The sequence below is a fragment of the Oncorhynchus mykiss genome, chromosome 15 (genome assembly GCF_057628025.1).
Source record: "Oncorhynchus mykiss isolate SJ-2025 chromosome 15, ASM5762802v1, whole genome shotgun sequence".
In the NCBI taxonomy this organism is placed as follows: domain Eukaryota; kingdom Metazoa; phylum Chordata; class Actinopteri; order Salmoniformes; family Salmonidae; genus Oncorhynchus; species Oncorhynchus mykiss.
In genome coordinates, this window is record NC_143036.1 from 75,516,957 (window position 1) to 75,536,042 (window position 19,086).

Below are 19,086 nucleotides of genomic sequence, written 5' to 3' on the forward strand. Positions count from 1 at the left end.
TGGTAGTGGTCTTCTATCTGGTATAGGTAGGCTGGCTGTGGTAGTGGTCTTCTATCTGGTATAGGTAGACTGGCTGTGGTAGTGGTCTTCTATCTGGTATAGGTAGACTGGCTGTGGTAGTGGTCTTCTATCTGGTATAGGTAGGCTGGCTGTGGTAGTGGTCTTCTATCTGGTATAGGTAGACTGGCTGTGGTAGTGGTCTTCTATCTGGTATAGGTAGGCTGGCTGTGGTAGTTGTAGGGTGATTCAGTTCACTGGCCACGTGTCAGGTCTTCTATCTGGTATAGGTAGACTGGCTGTGGTAGTGGTCTTCTATCTGGTATAGGTAGACTGGCTGTGGTAGTGGTCTTCTATCTGGTATAGGTAGGCTGGCTGTGGTAGTGGTCTTCTATCTGGTATAGGTAGGCTGGCTGTGGTCTTCTATCTGGTATAGGTAGGCTGGCTCTGGTATTCTATCTGGTATAGGTCGGCTGGCTGTGGTCTTCTATCTGGTATAGGTAGACTGGCTGTGGTAGTGGTGTTCTATCTGGTATAGGTAGGCTGGCTGTGGTAGTGGTCTTCTATCTGGTATAGGTAGGCTGGCTGTGGTCTTCTATCTGTTATAGGTAGGCTGGCTGTGGTCTTCTATCTGGTATAGGTAGGCTGGCTGTGGTCTTCTATCTGGTATAGGTAGGCTGGCTGTGGTCTTCTATCTGTTATAGGTAGACTGGCTGTGGTAGTGGTCTTCTATCTGGTATAGGTAGGCTGGCTGTGGTAGTGGTGTTCTATCTGGTATAGGTTGGCTGGCTGTGGTAGAAAACCACTATGTGGTATAGGTAGACTGGCTGTGGTAGTGGTCTTCTATCTGGTATAGGTAGGCTTGGCTGTGGTAGTTGTAGGGTGATTCAGTTCACTGGCCACGTGTCAGGTCTTCTATCTGGTATAGGTAGACTGGCTGTGGTAGTGGTCTTCTATCTGGTATAGGTAGACTGGCTGTGGTAGTGGTCTTCTATCTGGTATAGGTAGACTGGCTGTGGTAGTGGTCTTCTATCTGGTATAGGTAGACTGGCTGTGGTAGTTGTAGGGTGGTTCAGTTCACTGACCACGTGTCAGGTCTTCTATCTGGTATAGGTAGACTGGCTGTGGTAGTGGTCTTCTATCTGGTATAGGTAGACTGGCTGTGGTAGTGGTCTTCTATCTGGTATAGGTAGACTGGCTGTGGTAGTGGTCTTCTATCTGGTATAGGTAGGCTGGCCGTGGTAGTTGTAGGGTGGTTCAGTTCACTGACCACGTGTCAGGTCTTCTATCTGGTATAGGTAGACTGGCTGTGGTAGTGGTCTTCTATCTGGTATAGGTAGACTGGCTGTGGTAGTGGTCTTCTATCTGGTATAGGTAGACTGGCTGTGGTAGTTGTAGGGTGATTCAGTTCACTGGCCACGTGTCAGGTCTTCTATCTGGTATAGGTAGACTGGCTGTGGTAGTGGTCTTATATCTGGTATAGGTAGACTGGCTGTGGTAGTGGTCTTCTATCTGGTATAGGTAGACTGGCTGTGGTAGTGGTCTTCTATCTGGTATAGGTAGGCTGGCTGTGGTAGTGGTCTTCTATCTGGTATAGGTAGGCTGGCTGTGGTAGTGGTCTTCTATCTGGTATAGGTAGACTGGCTGTGGTAGTGGTCTTCTATCTGGTATAGGTAGGCTGGCTGTGGTAGTGGTCTTCTATCTGGTATAGGTAGACTGGCTGTGGTAGTGGTCTTCTATCTGGTATAGGTAGGCTGGCTGTGGTAGTTGTAGGGTGATTCAGTTCACTGGCCACGTGTCAGGTCTTCTATCTGGTATAGGTAGACTGGCTGTGGTAGTGGTCTTCTATCTGGTATAGGTAGACTGGCTGTGGTAGTGGTCTTCTATCTGGTATAGGTAGGCTGGCTGTGGTAGTGGTCTTCTATCTGGTATAGGTAGGCTGGCTGTGGTCTTCTATCTGGTATAGGTAGGCTGGCTCTGGTATTCTATCTGGTATAGGTCGGCTGGCTGTGGTCTTCTATCTGGTATAGGTAGACTGGCTGTGGTAGTGGTGTTCTATCTGGTATAGGTAGGCTGGCTGTGGTAGTGGTCTTCTATCTGGTATAGGTAGGCTGGCTGTGGTCTTCTATCTGTTATAGGTAGGCTGGCTGTGGTCTTCTATCTGGTATAGGTAGGCTGGCTGTGGTCTTCTATCTGGTATAGGTAGGCTGGCTGTGGTCTTCTATCTGTTATAGGTAGACTGGCTGTGGTAGTGGTCTTCTATCTGGTATAGGTAGGCTGGCTGTGGTAGTGGTGTTCTATCTGGTATAGGTTGGCTGGCTGTGGTAGAAAACCACTATGTGGTATAGGTAGACTGGCTGTGGTAGTGGTCTTCTATCTGGTATAGGTAGGCTTGGCTGTGGTAGTGGTCTTCTATCTGGTATAGGTAGGCTGGCTGTGGTAGTTGTAGGGTGATTCAGTTCACTGGCCACGTGTCAGGTCTTCTATCTGGTATAGGTAGACTGGCTGTGGTAGTGGTCTTCTATCTGGTATAGGTAGACTGGCTGTGGTAGTGGTCTTCTATCTGGTATAGGTAGACTGGCTGTGGTAGTGGTCTTCTATCTGGTATAGGTAGGCTGGCTGTGGTAGTGGTCTTCTATCTGGTATAGGTAGGCTGGCTGTGGTAGTGGTCTTCTATCTGGTATAGGTAGACTGGCTGTGGTAGTGGTCTTCTATCTGGTATAGGTAGGCTGGCTGTGGTAGTGGTCTTCTATCTGGTATAGGTAGACTGGCTGTGGTAGTGGTCTTCTATCTGGTATAGGTAGACTGGCTGTGGTAGTGGTCTTCTATCTGGTATAGGTAGGCTGGCTGTGGTAGTGGTCTTCTATCTGGTATAGGTAGGCTGGCTGTGGTAGTGGTCTTCTATCTGGTATAGGTAGACTGGCTGTGGTAGTGGTCTTCTATCTGGTATAGGTAGGCTGGCTGTGGTAGTGGTCTTCTATCTGGTATAGGTAGACTGGCTGTGGTAGTGGTCTTCTATCTGGTATAGGTAGGCTGGCTGTGGTAGTTGTAGGGTGATTCAGTTCACTGGCCACGTGTCAGGTCTTCTATCTGGTATAGGTAGACTGGCTGTGGTAGTGGTCTTCTATCTGGTATAGGTAGACTGGCTGTGGTAGTGGTCTTCTATCTGGTATAGGTAGGCTGGCTGTGGTAGTGGTCTTCTATCTGGTATAGGTAGGCTGGCTGTGGTCTTCTATCTGGTATAGGTAGGCTGGCTCTGGTATTCTATCTGGTATAGGTCGGCTGGCTGTGGTCTTCTATCTGGTATAGGTAGACTGGCTGTGGTAGTGGTGTTCTATCTGGTATAGGTAGGCTGGCTGTGGTAGTGGTCTTCTATCTGGTATAGGTAGGCTGGCTGTGGTCTTCTATCTGTTATAGGTAGGCTGGCTGTGGTCTTCTATCTGGTATAGGTAGGCTGGCTGTGGTCTTCTATCTGGTATAGGTAGGCTGGCTGTGGTCTTCTATCTGTTATAGGTAGACTGGCTGTGGTAGTGGTCTTCTATCTGGTATAGGTAGGCTGGCTGTGGTAGTGGTGTTCTATCTGGTATAGGTTGGCTGGCTGTGGTAGAAAACCACTATGTGGTATAGGTAGACTGGCTGTGGTAGTGGTCTTCTATCTGGTATAGGTAGGCTTGGCTGTGGTAGTGGTCTTCTATCTGGTATAGGTAGGCTGGCTGTGGTAGTTGTAGGGTGATTCAGTTCACTGGCCACGTGTCAGGTCTTCTATCTGGTATAGGTAGACTGGCTGTGGTAGTGGTCTTCTATCTGGTATAGGTAGACTGGCTGTGGTAGTGGTCTTCTATCTGGTATAGGTAGACTGGCTGTGGTAGTGGTCTTCTATCTGGTATAGGTAGACTGGCTGTGGTAGTTGTAGGGTGGTTCAGTTCACTGACCACGTGTCAGGTCTTCTATCTGGTATAGGTAGACTGGCTGTGGTAGTGGTCTTCTATCTGGTATAGGTAGACTGGCTGTGGTAGTGGTCTTCTATCTGGTATAGGTAGACTGGCTGTGGTAGTGGTCTTCTATCTGGTATAGGTAGGCTGGCCGTGGTAGTTGTAGGGTGGTTCAGTTCACTGACCACGTGTCAGGTCTTCTATCTGGTATAGGTAGACTGGCTGTGGTAGTGGTCTTCTATCTGGTATAGGTAGACTGGCTGTGGTAGTGGTCTTCTATCTGGTATAGGTAGACTGGCTGTGGTAGTTGTAGGGTGATTCAGTTCACTGGCCACGTGTCAGGTCTTCTATCTGGTATAGGTAGACTGGCTGTGGTAGTGGTCTTATATCTGGTATAGGTAGACTGGCTGTGGTAGTGGTCTTCTATCTGGTATAGGTAGACTGGCTGTGGTAGTTGTAGGGTGATTCAGTTCACTGACCACGTGTCAGGTCTTCTATGTGGCTTTTTCATTATGACAGTTCCTCTCCTGCCCATTTTGTTGGATTGGGGCTTTCAGGTAGACTCTGTGTTGGAGCTTGGTTAAACAGGCAGTGTTGAGCAAGCAGCGCCTATCCAATGTCTCAGGTCCAAACCAATGGAGCATTTGACAAACTGCCAGTTCTGTTCTGGCTTGTGGTGTGAAGGACAAGTTAATGTCACAGCTTGTTCTCTCCGCTTGTGACCCCCCTCTCTCTCTCTCTCTCTCTCGGTCCCCATGTGATCCAGCGCGGCAGATTCCACTCCTGACAGTTCTTATGACTGAAAGAGACAAAGCACCCAGTGTTGTGGAACTTGACACAAAAGACACACGCGTGCACCAATCAGAGTTGGTGAGATGTGGAACACACCCAGAGACGGCTCCATTACCAGTGTTTTGTTAAGACGAGCCTCATTCTTTCTCTGCTGTGTTTTGGTTGGGCTAGTTTCTTGTTGTGAGTCTCGGTGCTGAATGGATCACTGTGTTGGTTTGTATTATATACCCAGTTACAGAGGGAAGTTAGAGGCAGGAACAGAGAAGGCTAGATACGCCCTGGGCTGGTGGTCACGTTGTCAAACTAAGGCCTTGATGAAAATACAGGGTGAAGGTGAACTTTAGGCTACTTTAGTGAATTTGTAAAGCATGCAAGACAAGACATTGAGATGCAGATTACCAAAACATATGAGCACGCTTCTCTCTCTCTCTTTCTCTCTTTCTCTCCTGCTGGCCTGCCTGCTCTGTCTCTCTCTCTCTCCCTCCTGCTGGCCTGCCTGCTCTGTCTGTCTCTCTCTCTCCCTCCTGCTGGCCTGCCTGTTCTCAATTCAATTTAAGGGCTTTATTGGCATGGAATAAAATGTTAACATTGCCAAAGCAAGTGAAGTACATAATAAACAAATGTGAAATAAACAATACAAATGAACAGGAAGCATTACACTCTCTCTCTCTCCCTGCTGCTCTCCTGCTTGATCTGTCTCTTGGCTAATGATGAAAATGTGTTCAGTCTTTGGTCTGTTGCATGTAGAATATCCTAGCCTATTCATGTAGAATATCCTAGCCTATTCATGGAGAATATCCTAGCCTCTTCATGGAGAATATCCTAGCCTCTTCATGGAGAATATCCTAGCCTCTTCATGGAGAATATCCTAGCCTCTTCATGGAGAATATCCTAGCCTCTTCATGGAGAATATCCTAGCCTCTTCATGGAGAATATCCTAGCCTCTTCATGGAGAATATCCTAGCCTCTTCATGGAGAATATCCTAGCCTATTCATGTAGAATATCCTAGCCTCTTCATGGAGAATATTCTAGCCTATTCATGTAGAATATCCTAGCCTCTTCATGGAGAATATCCTAGCCTCTTCATGGAGAATATCCTAGCCTCTTCATGGAGAATATCCTAGCCTCTTCATGGAGAATATCCTAGCCTATTCGTGTGGAATATATCCTAGCCTCTTCATGGAGAATATCCTAGCCTATTCGTGTGGAATATATCCTAGCCTCTTCATGGAGAATATCCTAGCCTATTCGTGTGGAATATATCCTAGCCTCTTCATGTAGAATATCCTAGCCTCTTCATGGAGAATATCCTAGCCTATTCGTGTGGAATATATCCTAGCCTCTTCATGGAGAATATCCTAGCCTATTCGTGTGGAATATATCCTAGCCTCTTCATGGAGAATATCCTAGCCTCTTCATGGAGAATATCCTAGCCTCTTCATGGAGAATATCCTAGCCTATTCGTGTGGAATATATCCTAGCCTCTTCATGGAGAATATCCTAGCCTCTTCATGGAGAATATCCTAGCCTGTTCGTGTGGAATATATCCTAGCCTGTTCGTGTGGAATATATTCGTGTGGAATATATCCTAGCCTATGCGTGTGGAATATATTCGTGTGGAATATATCCTAGCCTATTCGTGTGGAATATATCCTAGCCTCTTCATGGAGAATATCCTAGCCTGTTCGTGTGGAATATATCCTAGCCTATGCGTGTGGAATATATTTGTGTGGAATATATCCTAGCCTATGCGTGTGGAATATATCCTAGCCTATTCGTGTGGAATATATCCTAGCCTAGTCATGTAGAATATATCCTAGCCTATGCATGGATGACATCAACGTCGCCTGGAAACCAAGGTATCGTCGGGCCAGTCTTGCGAGCACAGGGCAGCCTACTTCTCGTTTTTGCCCCATATGAAATGACAGCAGGCGGCCAGTAGCCTTTATTCATGACCCTTTCAGATATAATGGAATGTGGCCCCTAGAAAGCGTCTCGGCTGTGGCATGCCTGTCTGTTATGCTATGCTACTGATGTTTACATTTAATTTTTTATTCACCATTTATTTAACTAGGCAAGTCAGTTAAAAACAAATTCTTATTTAAAATGACGGCCTACCAGGGAACAGTGAGTTAACTGCCTTGTTCAGGGGCATGACGACAGATTTTTACCTTGTCATGTCGGGGATTCGATCCGGCAACCTTTCGGTTACTGGCCCAACGCTCTAACCACTCTAACCTTCTCTGGAGATATGAACGGCCATTTTACTGGTCTGTAAAGGAACACACTAACCACTCTAACCTTCTCTGGAGATATGAACGGGCATTTTACTGGTCTGTAAAGGAACACACCAACCACTAACCTTCTCTGGAGATATGAATGGGCATTTTACTGTAAAGGAATGAGGCTTCTGAAGCCATTATTCTGCATTGTAAATTGACGTATAATGTAATGAGTTTGGCCCCAGTGGTCATACATATGTAATAGGGCCATTATTCTGCATTGTAAATTGACGTAGAATTTAAGGATTTTTTTGTGTGCGGAAAACCGAGAAAATAATGTCTGTTTTTAAGCGTTAAGCAAAATGGTTAATTTGCCACATCCCTAGTGTGTAACACAAGGTCAAGACAGATAACATGTTCAATGTACCTGCTGTGACACCAGCAGGTATTTCACCTTTCCTCTAGAAAGACAGGTTCCCACATCATCCTAGGCCTCATGCAAACTAGTCTAGCATATCACGACACACCTGTCCTTTGTCTTTACGAGCTTGTCTAGCTGGTTCTACTGGTTCTAGCAAAACGGGCAACTTTCAAAACCAATCTCGTGTGTGTGTGTGTAAGAGAGAAGGCTCTGAAAACAGAAGTGACATTAACCCAGATTATTTTATTTTTATTTTCCCCTTTTTCTCCCCAATTTCGTGGTATCTATTTGTTGTAGTAGCTACTATCTTGTCTCATTGCTACAACTCGGGAGAGACGAAGGTTGAAAGTCATGCGTCCTCCGATACACAACCCAACCAAGCCGCACTGCTACACCGTGCACCTGGCAACCTTGGCTAGCGCGCACTGCGCCCGGCCTGCCACAGGAGTCGCTGGTGCGCGATGAGACAAGGAGATCCCTACCGACCAATCCCTCCCTAACCCGGACGACGCTAGGCCAATTGTGCGTCGCCCCACGCCCCACGTTACGACAGAGTCTGGGCGTGAACCCAGGGACTCTGATGGCACAGCTGGCGCTGCAGTACAGCGCCCTTAACCACTGCGCCACCCGGGAGGCCCACCCAGATTATTTTCATCTGTCAATCTTCTGTAACTGAACTATCGTAGCTCAGTTTCATTTTGGTTGGACAGAACCTGCGGTGATTGACAGGCGCAGTAAATTGTGACCCGGAGGGTTTGTGTATTTTGTTGTGTGTAACTAGTTTGACTCGTACAACCTGTGCTGCCTGCTTTGTCACTTTCAAATGTCACTCCTCTCTCTTTAGAGGGAGGTAGCTACTAGCTAGGTAGCGTGTTGTGTTCCAGACTAGAGGGAGGTAGCTACTAGCTAGGTAGCGTGTTGTGTTCCAGGCTAGAGGGAGGTAGCTACTAGCTAGGTAGTGTGTTGTGTTCCAGGCTAGAAGGTGGTAGCTACTGGCTAGATAGCGTGTTGTGTTCCAGGCTAGAAGGTGGTAGCTACTGGCTAGATAGCGTGTTGTGTTCCAGGCTAGAAGGTGGTAGCTACTGGCTAGATAGCGTGTTGTGTTCCAGGCTAGAGGGAGGTAGCTACTAGCTAGGTAGCGTGTTGTGTTCCAGGCTAGAGGGAGGTAGCTACTAGCTAGGTAGCGTGTTGTGTTCCAGGCTAGAAGGTGGTAGCTACTGGCTAGATAGCTGTTAGATATGTGTCGTGGATATATGACGCTCACTCTATCCGCTCACTGCAGGTTCTACCAGTGCTTCTGCAGTGTCCTGCCAGTGCTTTCACACCATCATAAACCAGGCTTTAATGAATCCAGAACGGTCACAGCGTCACACCAACTGCTAGGCTAAACTCCATGATCTCAACCTATTGTTCAGTCACACATCCCCTCTTCAACACACACTGACCCCCCCCCCCCCCCCCGAGCCTTAAAACTCCTCCATTCACAATCAGTTCTCCTCTCAAAAGCTCCTTGCTCTTTGTCGCTCACAAAAGAGAGAGAAATCAATTCTCAATGTCATTTCTTCTTCCCTCTTTCAGCCCTGCTCTATTTCTCTCTCCATCAGGCAACGTAATTGATTTGTCTATTCCTCTGATACAGAAACAGTAAAGCCTGTCTCTGGCTGAACACTGAGAATCCACTCCATCAACTCCTTGGGAGGTCTCTTTCTTTTCTTATTATGGAGTCTATTGCTGTGTTCCGAATGGCACCCTATTCCCTATCTAGTGCACTACTTTTGACCGGAGCCCTTTGGTAAAGTAGTGCACTACTTTTGACCAGGACCCGTTGTAGTGTAGCATGGTATACCTGTACCACGGTAATATCAGCCTACCAAAACGTCACATGATAGTACCACATTTTTCATCCCTACCGATCTAAAGAACCTGCTGGAGCTTGTTATGAAATTTTTATAAAGTCAGTTGTCTTTTTAAATTATTATTTGTATTTTTTATTCTGTAAAAAAAAAATTAAGCAACAGCCACTAGTCTCTTGTATGGGCAGGTTCAATAATGTCAACTTGACTTTCATGTTCATATCAGGTGTGGGAGCTGCAGTCTGTCAGCTGCGTTTCCTTCCAGCCATCACTCACCTGCTTCTCTCTGTCAGCTGCGTCTCCTCCCAGCCATCACTCACCTGCTTCTCTCTGTCAGCTGCGTCTCCTTCCAGCCATCACTCACCTGCTTCTCTCTGTCAGCTGCGTTTCCTTCCAGCCATCACTCACCTGCTTCTCTCTGTCAGCTGCGTCCTCTTCCAGCCATCACTCACCTGCTTCTCTCTGTCAGCTGCGTCTCCTTCCAGCCATCACTCACCTGCTTCTCTCTGTCAGCTGCATCCTCTTCCAGCCATCACTCACCTGCTTCTCTCTGTCAGCTGCGTTTCCTTACAGCCATCAATACACCTGCTTCTCTCTGTCAGCTGCGTTTCCTCCCAGCCATCACTCACCTGCTTCTCTCTGTCAGCTGCGTTTCCTTCCAGCCATCACTCACCTGCTTCTCTCTGTCAGCTGCGTCTCCTCCCAGCCATCACTCACCTGCTTCTCTCTGTCAGCTGCGTTTCCTTCCAGCCATCACTCACCTGCTTCTCTCTGTCAGCTGCATCCTCTTCCAGCCATCACTCACCTGCTTCTCTCTGTCAGCTGCGTCCTCTTCCAGCCATCACTCACCTGCTTCTCTCTGTCAGCTGCGTCCTCTTCCAGCCATCACTCACCTGCTTCTCTCTGTCAGCTGCGTCCTCTTCCAGCCATCACTCACCTGCTTCTCTCTGTCAGCTGCATCTCCTTCCAGCCATCACTCACCTGCTTCTCTCTGTCAGCTGCGTCTCCTTCCAGCCATCACTCACCTGCTTCTCTCTGTCAGCTGCATCCTCTTCCAGCCATCACTCACCTGCTTCTCTCTGTCAGCTGCATCCTCTTCCAGCCATCACTCACCTGCTTCTCTCTGTCAACTGCGTCTCCTTCCAGCCATCACTCACCTGCTTCTCTGTCAGCTGCGTCTCCTTCCAGCCATCACTCACCTGCTTCTCTCTGTCAGCTGCATCCTCTTCCAGCCATCACTCACCTGCTTCTCTCTGTCAGCTGCATCCTCTTCCAGCCATCACTCACCTGCTTCTCTCTGTCAGCACTTCCTGTGTATCTATTTCCCCATTAGTTTTAAATATAGTTTATCTGTGATGGCGAGGGGTTGGTTCAGTCCCTGATGGGTCTTCTGATGTTACATTTGACTCATTGGAGCAGAGCAAAGTTCATGCATTGGATATAATTTCATCCCTGGTATAACCAGGAGCACAAGGCCAGTCTGATTTGGCTCTGCTAGTTCTCTGTCACGCAGCAATGCCAGAGAGGAAAAACCGCTTCACGACGGGTAAACAAACCTGACTCAACTTTTCTCTTCCTGCTAGATTTTGCGCATTTTGATATAATTTCACAAACCGTGTCGCGGGCCGTTTTTAAACTGATCCCGGCACACTAATTATTGGTTTGATGACAGCGTTGTTCAGTCAACCTGGTAACTTGGCAGTAGGTTTAGACACATCTGATTGGCTCAGGAAGAAATGAAAATGCAGTATTCTATTATAGTGAACAGGGTGTAGTTAATTCAATGTGTTGTATTAGTAGCTGTGTAAATATCAGGGAACCGTGTGTAGTTGAGTGGCTGTGTGAATATCAGGGAACAGATTGTGTGTGTAGCTGATGCCCTAACATTTATTAAAGAGGAACAAGTGTCGGGGGACGAACAGGACGCTAGGCCACTCTGAACACCTGGGTCAGTGGTATCTAGTTCAGGGGAGCTGGGTTCCTTGGGTCAGTGTGGGATTCGTCCCAAATTGCACCCTATTCCCTTTATAATGCACTATGGGCCCATAGGGCTCTGATCTGCTATTGGCTAGAATAGCCAAGCTAATACAGAGATGATGCCTGTGGTTTCTCTATCATGGGTTTAAACTGGGAAAGATTTGGCTCTGATGAAACTCAATGTAGCCCTCTGGTGGAGGCTGAAGGTGTCTATTGACAGCTGGAACAGTGATACATTAGATTGATACTTTATTGGTTCCAGATCCAACTCCATTATACTGAGAGTTGATTGGTTCCAGGCACATCTCTTCTGGAGCACAGCACAGTGGGATGTAGCTAGTTCTACAGCCCTACAGCCAGCAAAGCCAGCAATCCAGGCAGCCCTACAGCCAGCTCTACAGCCAGTAACGCCAGCCCTACAGCCAGTAACGCCAGCCCTACAGCCAGTAACGCCAGCCCTACAGCCAGTAACGCCAGCCCTACAGCCAGTAACGCCAGCCCTACAGCCAGTAACGCCAGCCCTACAGCCAGTAACGCCAGCCCTACAGCCAGTAACGCCAGCCCTACAGCCAGTAACGCCAGCCCTACAGCCAGTAACGCCAGCCCTACAGCCAGTAACGCCAGCCCTACAGCCAGTAACGCCAGCCCTACAGCCAGTAACGCCAGCCCTACAGCCAGTAACGCCAGCCCTACAGCCAGTAACGCCAGCCCTACAGCCAGTAACGCCAGCCCTACAGCCAGTAAAGCCAGCCCTACAGCCAGTAACGCCAGCCCTACAGCCAGTAACGCCAGCCGTACAGCCAGTAAAGCCAGCCCTACAGCCAGCCCTACAGCCAGTAACGCCAGCCCTACAGCCAGTAACGCCAGCCCTACAGCCAGTAAAGCCAGCCCTACAGCCAGTAAAGCCAGCCCTACAGCCAGTAACGCCAGCCGTACAGCCAGTAAAGCCAGCCCTACAGCCAGCCCTACAGTCAGTAAAGCCAGCCCTACAGCTGCTGTGACTGTACTGATGTGTTTCAGGACACAGCACAACTCATCTAGTTAGCTAGGGCCTCTCCCACAGCTGATGATGCAGAGGAAATTGAACACGTGTGTGTGTGTGTGTGTGTGTAATGAGCGACTGGGTAGACCCACTCAGTCTTGACAGATTTGCATATTCTTCTCTTTTGTCTGTAAGAAACGGTGGTGTTATCCACCAGGGACTTCCTCCGCACTCTGCTTCCTGTTTCCTTTCCTCCTGTATGTCTCAGACAGTGTCGCCAAGCTCAAAACCTGATGCATTTGTAATATGCCCTGTCTACAAAATATTGGTCTTGAAAACACTGTTCTTTCGTATAGAAATATTGACCCAATATTGTATCGGTGTTAGATGTGCTGTGCTGGACGTTTTTAGAAGTTAACAAGCGTGATATGTAGTCTATTTCATGGTGTGTATTTTCTCATTCTGAGGAATTGGTGCGAAAGGGTCTCGATTGGCCGGTTAATTCTGTATGCAGCTCATCAGACTGGAGATATTTGAGAACACACACACACACACAATCTGTTCCTATCAAGCTTCACTGGAACAAAGTGACTTGTCTCGTTGCCTGTTAGATGGTTTTCCTGCCAGTTCCCATCTGTTCTGGGGGCATCCCAAATGGTCTGGACCACACAGGCCTCGACCATACGGTCATTTATATATAACATGCATTTTTTTTAAAAATCTCTAATTTCAGCCTTCCTATGTGGCCTTGGGCAGTTTTCTCCCCCGTGTAGAAATGTGAAATCTTTCTCACTAACCACATTTCCATTCACAGTTTTTATGAGTTAAGTCACACCCTATTAAAAAAAATATCCCAACAGCTGTGAAGAAAGCAGGACGTTTCGGGACGATTTAAAATATCCCAACAGCTGTGAAGAAAGCCGATCGTTTCGGGACATTTAAAAAATATCCCAACAGCTGTGAAGAAAGCAGGACGTTTCAGCACATTTATAAAATATCCCAACAGCTGTGATGAAAGCAGGACGTTTCAGGACAATTTAAAATATCCCAACAGCTGTGATGAAAGCAGGACGTTTCGGGACAATTTAAAATATCCCAACAGCTGTGAAGAAAGCAGGTCGTTTCGGGACATTTATAAAATATCCCAACAGCTGTGAAGAAAGCAGGACGTTTCGGCACATTTATAAAATATCCCAACCGCTGTGATGAAAGCCAGTCGTTTTGGGACATTTAAAAAATATCCCAACAGCTGTGATGAAAGCAGGACGTTTCGGCAGATTTATAAAATATCCCAACAGCTGTGAAGAAAGCCGGTCGTTTCGGGACATTTATAAAATATCCCAACAGCTGTGAAGAAAGCCAGTCGTTTCAGGACATTTATAAAATATCCCAACAGCTGTGAAGAAAGCCGGTCGTTTCGGGACATTTATAAAATATCCCAACAGCTGTGAAGAAAGCCGGTCGTTTCGGGACATTTATAAAATATCCCAACAGCTGTGAAGACAGCCAGTCGTTTCGGGACATTTATAAAATATCCCAACAGCTGTGAAGAAAGCCGGTCGTTTCGGGACATTTATAAAATATCCCAACAGCTGTGAAGAAAGCAGGACATTTCGGCACATTTATAAAATATCCCAACAGCTGTGAAGAAAGCCGGTCGTTTCAGGAAAATAATTATAATAAAAAATAGAAATGCCAACAGATAATATGTTCAACACGGTGGGATGTTTCTGTGACAGTAATATTAATTATGTGAGAAAACGAAGCAGAAACACGTTTAGGGGTAAATATTGACATAATAACCGTATTGAAGTAAACCCTGGAGTAACGTGATGACATGCTGTTTGGTCGTCAGGATCGAGGGAAAGATGAACGGAGCAAAGTACAGAGAGATCCTTGATGAAAACCTGCTCCAGAGCACTCGGGACCTCTGACTGGGGTGAAGGTTGACCTTTCAACAGGACAAACGACCCTAAGTACACAGCCAAGACAATGCAGGAGTGGCTTTTGGGACTAGTCTCTGAATGTCCTTGAGTGGCCCAGTCAGAGCCCAGACGTGAACCCGATCGAATATCTCTGGAGAGACCTGAAAATAGCTGTGCAGCGACGCTCACCATCCAACCTGACAGAGCTGGAGAGGATCTGCAGAGAAGAATGGGAGAAACTTCTCAAATACAGAGGTGCCAAGCTTGTAGCATCATACCCAAGAAGACTCGAGACTGTAATCACCGTCAAGTGCTTCAACAAAGTACTGAGTAAAAATGGTCTGAATACTTATGGAAATATGATATTTCAGTAAATTTGCCAACTTTTCTAAAAACCTGTTTTTCCTTTGTCATTATTGTGTGTGGGTTGAGGGGGGGCAATTTTAATACGTTTTAGTATAAGGCTGTAACGTAACAATGTGGGGAAAGTCAAGGGGTCTGAATACTTTCCGATTGCACTGTATAGGTTTAACATTTAGCCTATGCCAAAAAGGGAATAGGCCATTTGGCATGTCGCCCTGCTGAGTGCCCCCCTGCGCCGTTGTGCGCCGCCAGACTCCGTGTGGTGCAGTCATGTTCAAACATGGCATCACCGTATGCCGATGGCTGTCAAACATGGTGGATGGTATCGTAGAATCGCCCAACCTTTCTGTGTAGGGACTAGGGATGGCATTTGAGGAACATATGGCTTTGTCATCAGCAACACCCTCTGCTAGTCAGGCATTGTCTTTTTGTATGTATTTCATGTTTCTCCTCCCTCTAAAACATCTTCCTGTTCCCTTCTGGTTGTTCCCTAGCAGAGGGCTTGGATGTTGTCATCTTCCTGTTCCCTTCTGGTTGTTCCCTAGCAGAGGGCTTGGATGTTGTCATCTTCCTGTTCCCTTCTGGTTGTTCCCTAGCAGAAGGCTTGGATGTTGTCCACGCTATGCTCTATAAGTGGAAGGAAATGTGTGCTGGGAAGTGGATTCAATCACAGGATGTTGTTTTTCTGACTGTGTGTACGGACTAGTCTGGTCTACAGGTCTGACTGTGTGTACGGACTAGTCTGGTCTACAGGTCTGACTGTGTGTACGGACTAGCCTGGTCTACAGGTCTGACTGTGTGTACGGACTAGCCTGGTCTACAGGTCTGACTGTGTGTACGGACTAGCCTGGTCTACAGGTCTGACTGTGTGTACGGACTAGCCTGGCCAGTTTGCGCTGTCTTTCCAATTCCTACACCGTCAGATCTTGGACCAGGCTATATACTTATCAATGTCCTGTATCTTCCAGAAGTCAAAACAACCAGTGTTGATCTGTTAAGGCCTTCCATTCTTCCATACTTCACTCTTTCCTTTTTTTCTTACCACGATCTTCTAGTCGACTGTGATTTATGTAGATGCATTCCCCTACACCACATATGTCAGAGTCAAGGCCCGCGGGCCACATCCGGCCCGCAAGAAGGTTTTTTACGGCCCCTGGGATGATCTTGATTTATTATTAGAACCGGCCCGCAGCAAGCCGGCAGCCCGCAGATCTTTTACACGCACCAATACTACATTTCCCACAATGCAAAGGTGACGCACCGAGCAGTAGGCTGCTTCATTTCAATATTTATTGGCACAGCAGTCGTCAGCATCACAGTAAAATTAACTTTCAGATACCCATCAAAAATGGCAAAACGGAAGGTGGATACTGAGAACCGGGGGTTTCAAACAAGGTGGGAGTCGGAGTATATGTTCACGAAGGTAGCTGGAAAACCTGTGTGTCTTCTGTGTGGAGAAAGTGTGGCGGTACTGAAAGAGTATAATCTGAGACGACATTATGAAACGAAACACGCGGACAAAAACAAGAATATGGACATGGAACAAAGGCTACAAAAGGCAGAGGAATTAAAACGAGGCCTCAAATCTCGACAGGCTCTGTTCAAAAAAGCCAAATCACAAGGCCAGGCTGCTGTCAAGGCCAGTTTTATTTTGGCAGAAGAGATCGCTAAATCAGCCCGGCCATTTACGGAGGGGGATTTCATCAAAAACTGCATGATTAAAGTTTGTGACGAAGTTTGCCCAGAAAAAAGGCAACTCTTTTTAAATGTGAGTCTGAGCAGAAACACCATTGCCGAGAGAGTAGACCAGTTGTCCATCAATCTAAAAGAGCAGCTTGTGAAAAAGGGAAAAGATTTTATTGCATATTCCTTGGCTGTGGATGAGAGCACCGACATTTCTGACATTGCCCAGTTGTCAATTTTCATCCGCGGAGTGGACTCCAACCTAAGCGTGACAGAGGAGTTTTTGGCTTTACGTCCTATGCATGGCACAACTACGGGGCATGATTTGTATGAAGAGGTGTCAAGATGTGTAAATGAGATGGAGCTGCCTTGGGAAAAACTCGTGGGTTTGACAACCGACGGAGCACCTGCGATGTGTGGACACAGGAGCGGACTGGTGGCGAAGATACGGGAAAAGATGCAAGAGGAAAACGCGACAGGTGAGCTGACAGCTTATCATTGTATCATACACCAGGAAGCGTTGTGCGGTAAAGCCTTGAAAATGGAGCATGTAATGAGCATCATCACGCGCACAGTTAACTTTATCAGAGCCAAAGGTTTGAATCACCGCCAGTTCAAGGCATTTCTGACGGAGTTAGAAACGGAGCATGGTGATTTGCCTTATCACACAGAGGTGCGATGGCTAAGCCAGGGAAAGGTGCTTCAAAGATGTTTCGAGCTTCGTGAGGAGATTTGTCTGTTCTTGGACAGCAAAGGGAAAGACACAACACAACTCCGAGACGAAATGTTTCTGTGTGAAATGGCTTTTCTGTGTGACATTACGAGTCATCTGAATGCAATAAACTTGCAGCTGCAGGGTCGGGATCGTGTCATCTCTGATATGTACAGTACAGTGAAGGCATTTAAAACCAAACTGACTCTGTGGGAGACGCAGATGCGGAAAGAAAATTTGAGCCACTTTCCCAGCTGCCAGACCATGAAAGAGAAGCTCTCTACCAGTGCGTTCCCGAGCACACAGTTGGCTGATAAAATAGGTATGCTTGCCGCTGACTTTCGACGCCGATTTGCTGACTTTGAAGCACAAAAAAGCAGGTTGGAACTGCTCGGTAACCCATTTGCTGTTGACGTGGAAAGCTCACCACCAAACCTCCAAATGGAGTTGATTGACCTCCAATGCAATGATGCACTGAGGGCAAAATATGCGGCAGTGGGTGCTGCGGAGTTCGCCCGTTTCCTCCCCGGCACAATGCCCCAGCTGCGCATCCAGGCTGCTCAAACGTTGTCTATGTTTGGCAGCACATACCTGTGTGAACAACTGTTTTCTTTGATGAACCTGAACAAAACATCACACAGAAGTCGACTTACTGCTGAACACCTCTTCAGCTCAGAGCCTTACCCCGAACATTGATGAACTTGTGGAAAAGATGGGACACCACCAAGTATCACCCTCAACCTCAAACAAGTGAACATTACTGTGCAATCACATATTTAGAGTTTTTACTCAGTTCAAGTTTAAAAGTTAAAATGTAATATTTGTTTTCACTGCATGTTACTTCTCCTTAAACAAAGTGTTGTTTTTGATTAATAGATTTTTGCACTTTATTTTTTTGTATTTCAATCCAATTATATTTTAAAAATATTTCAGTTGAGTGGATGATAGAAAATTGCTATTATTGTTTTTTCTTTGAAGTAAATTTAGCCCACTTTTGCTAAAATAGAAAATATAGTCTACTGATGGTGCCTTGAATACCGGTTTCTTTCATTTAATGTTCATGTTATGGGGATATTTATATAAAGGAAATTTGTCTTTTGTGTCTGTTGAAAATTAAAGATTACTGACAGAGCCATAAGAAAATATTGCTTTATTTATCTGATCATATTGTAATATATTTGTTAGGTTTTCAGTAGGTTCAATTAGGTTCACTAGACTATATGCGTCATTTAAAAATTTTTCAATGAACATTCGAACAGTCCGGCCCTCGTCTTGTAGCTGATTTTTTTATTTGGCCCTCCGTCCATTTGACTTTGACACCCCTGCCCTACACGCTACGACTGGCTGTCTGATGTGAGAGCAGAGTGTTTGTGGTGTGTGTTTTTAGTGTGTCAATGTGTTTTAGTACGAGTACAGTACGGACCCACCCCCATGCTGGCCGCGGGGGGAGATTTTGGGGCAGTTGGCAACTGGTGTGTGTGACTGACTACAAGGTCTTTTCAGGGATTAGTGAACGGGCCAAGCTGCACCGCGTGTGTGTGTGTGTGTGTGTGTGTGTGTGTGTGTGTGTGTGTGTGTGTGTGTGTGTGTGTACATTGTGTGCCTGCACGTGTCCTGCAACTGCTGGTGTGTAAGCACATAATGGTATGCAGGTCAGGCTCACAGAGGGCGTTCCATACAGTGGTTCTGCACTGCAGTTCTCTACCTGTCCCCGTCCACCATAGAATTCCATGGTCCACGTCACAGTGTGCTGCCAGAGAGAAGAGAGGGGGAGTTACAATGTGGTCCAGTGCTTCAGGCATGTTCACCTTGACTTGGCATCAGTGTGTGTGTGTGTAGTCTAGGCTTCTAGTCTGTAAAGGGAGTAATCTGGAGAAGAGAAGGATGAAAGGAAGATTAGATGAGTGTCAGACTATTAGCCAGGAGAGGAAGAGGTTTGGAGAGGTGTGAAGAGAGAATGAGAGGAGAGATGTTCAGTGTTTACAGCCAGAGAGGAGTCTTCTCTTTGTGTGGACTCTTGGGTTACTCTCCAGGTCCTTGGCATTGTAAGTTGCTAAGCTACCCACCATGACAGCCAACCAGACTGGTTATTGACCATTTTGTAATTGTGACCATTGACTGCAGACTGTGACTGACATTTCACAGTGTGTAATGCTGACTTGTAATTATCTGTCTGGGTCTAAATCTTGATATAAGTATATCAACATCGTGTTTTCATGTAGACAT

General features: G+C 46.7%; 1 protein-coding gene across 2 annotated transcripts in view; it reads left to right on the plus strand.

Moving 5' to 3' along the window:
* The window catches only part of LOC149978193 (adiponectin receptor protein 2-like), an 87,376-nt gene that overhangs the window by 4,468 nt on the left and 63,822 nt on the right, over positions 1-19,086 (plus strand). The window lies entirely within an intron of this gene.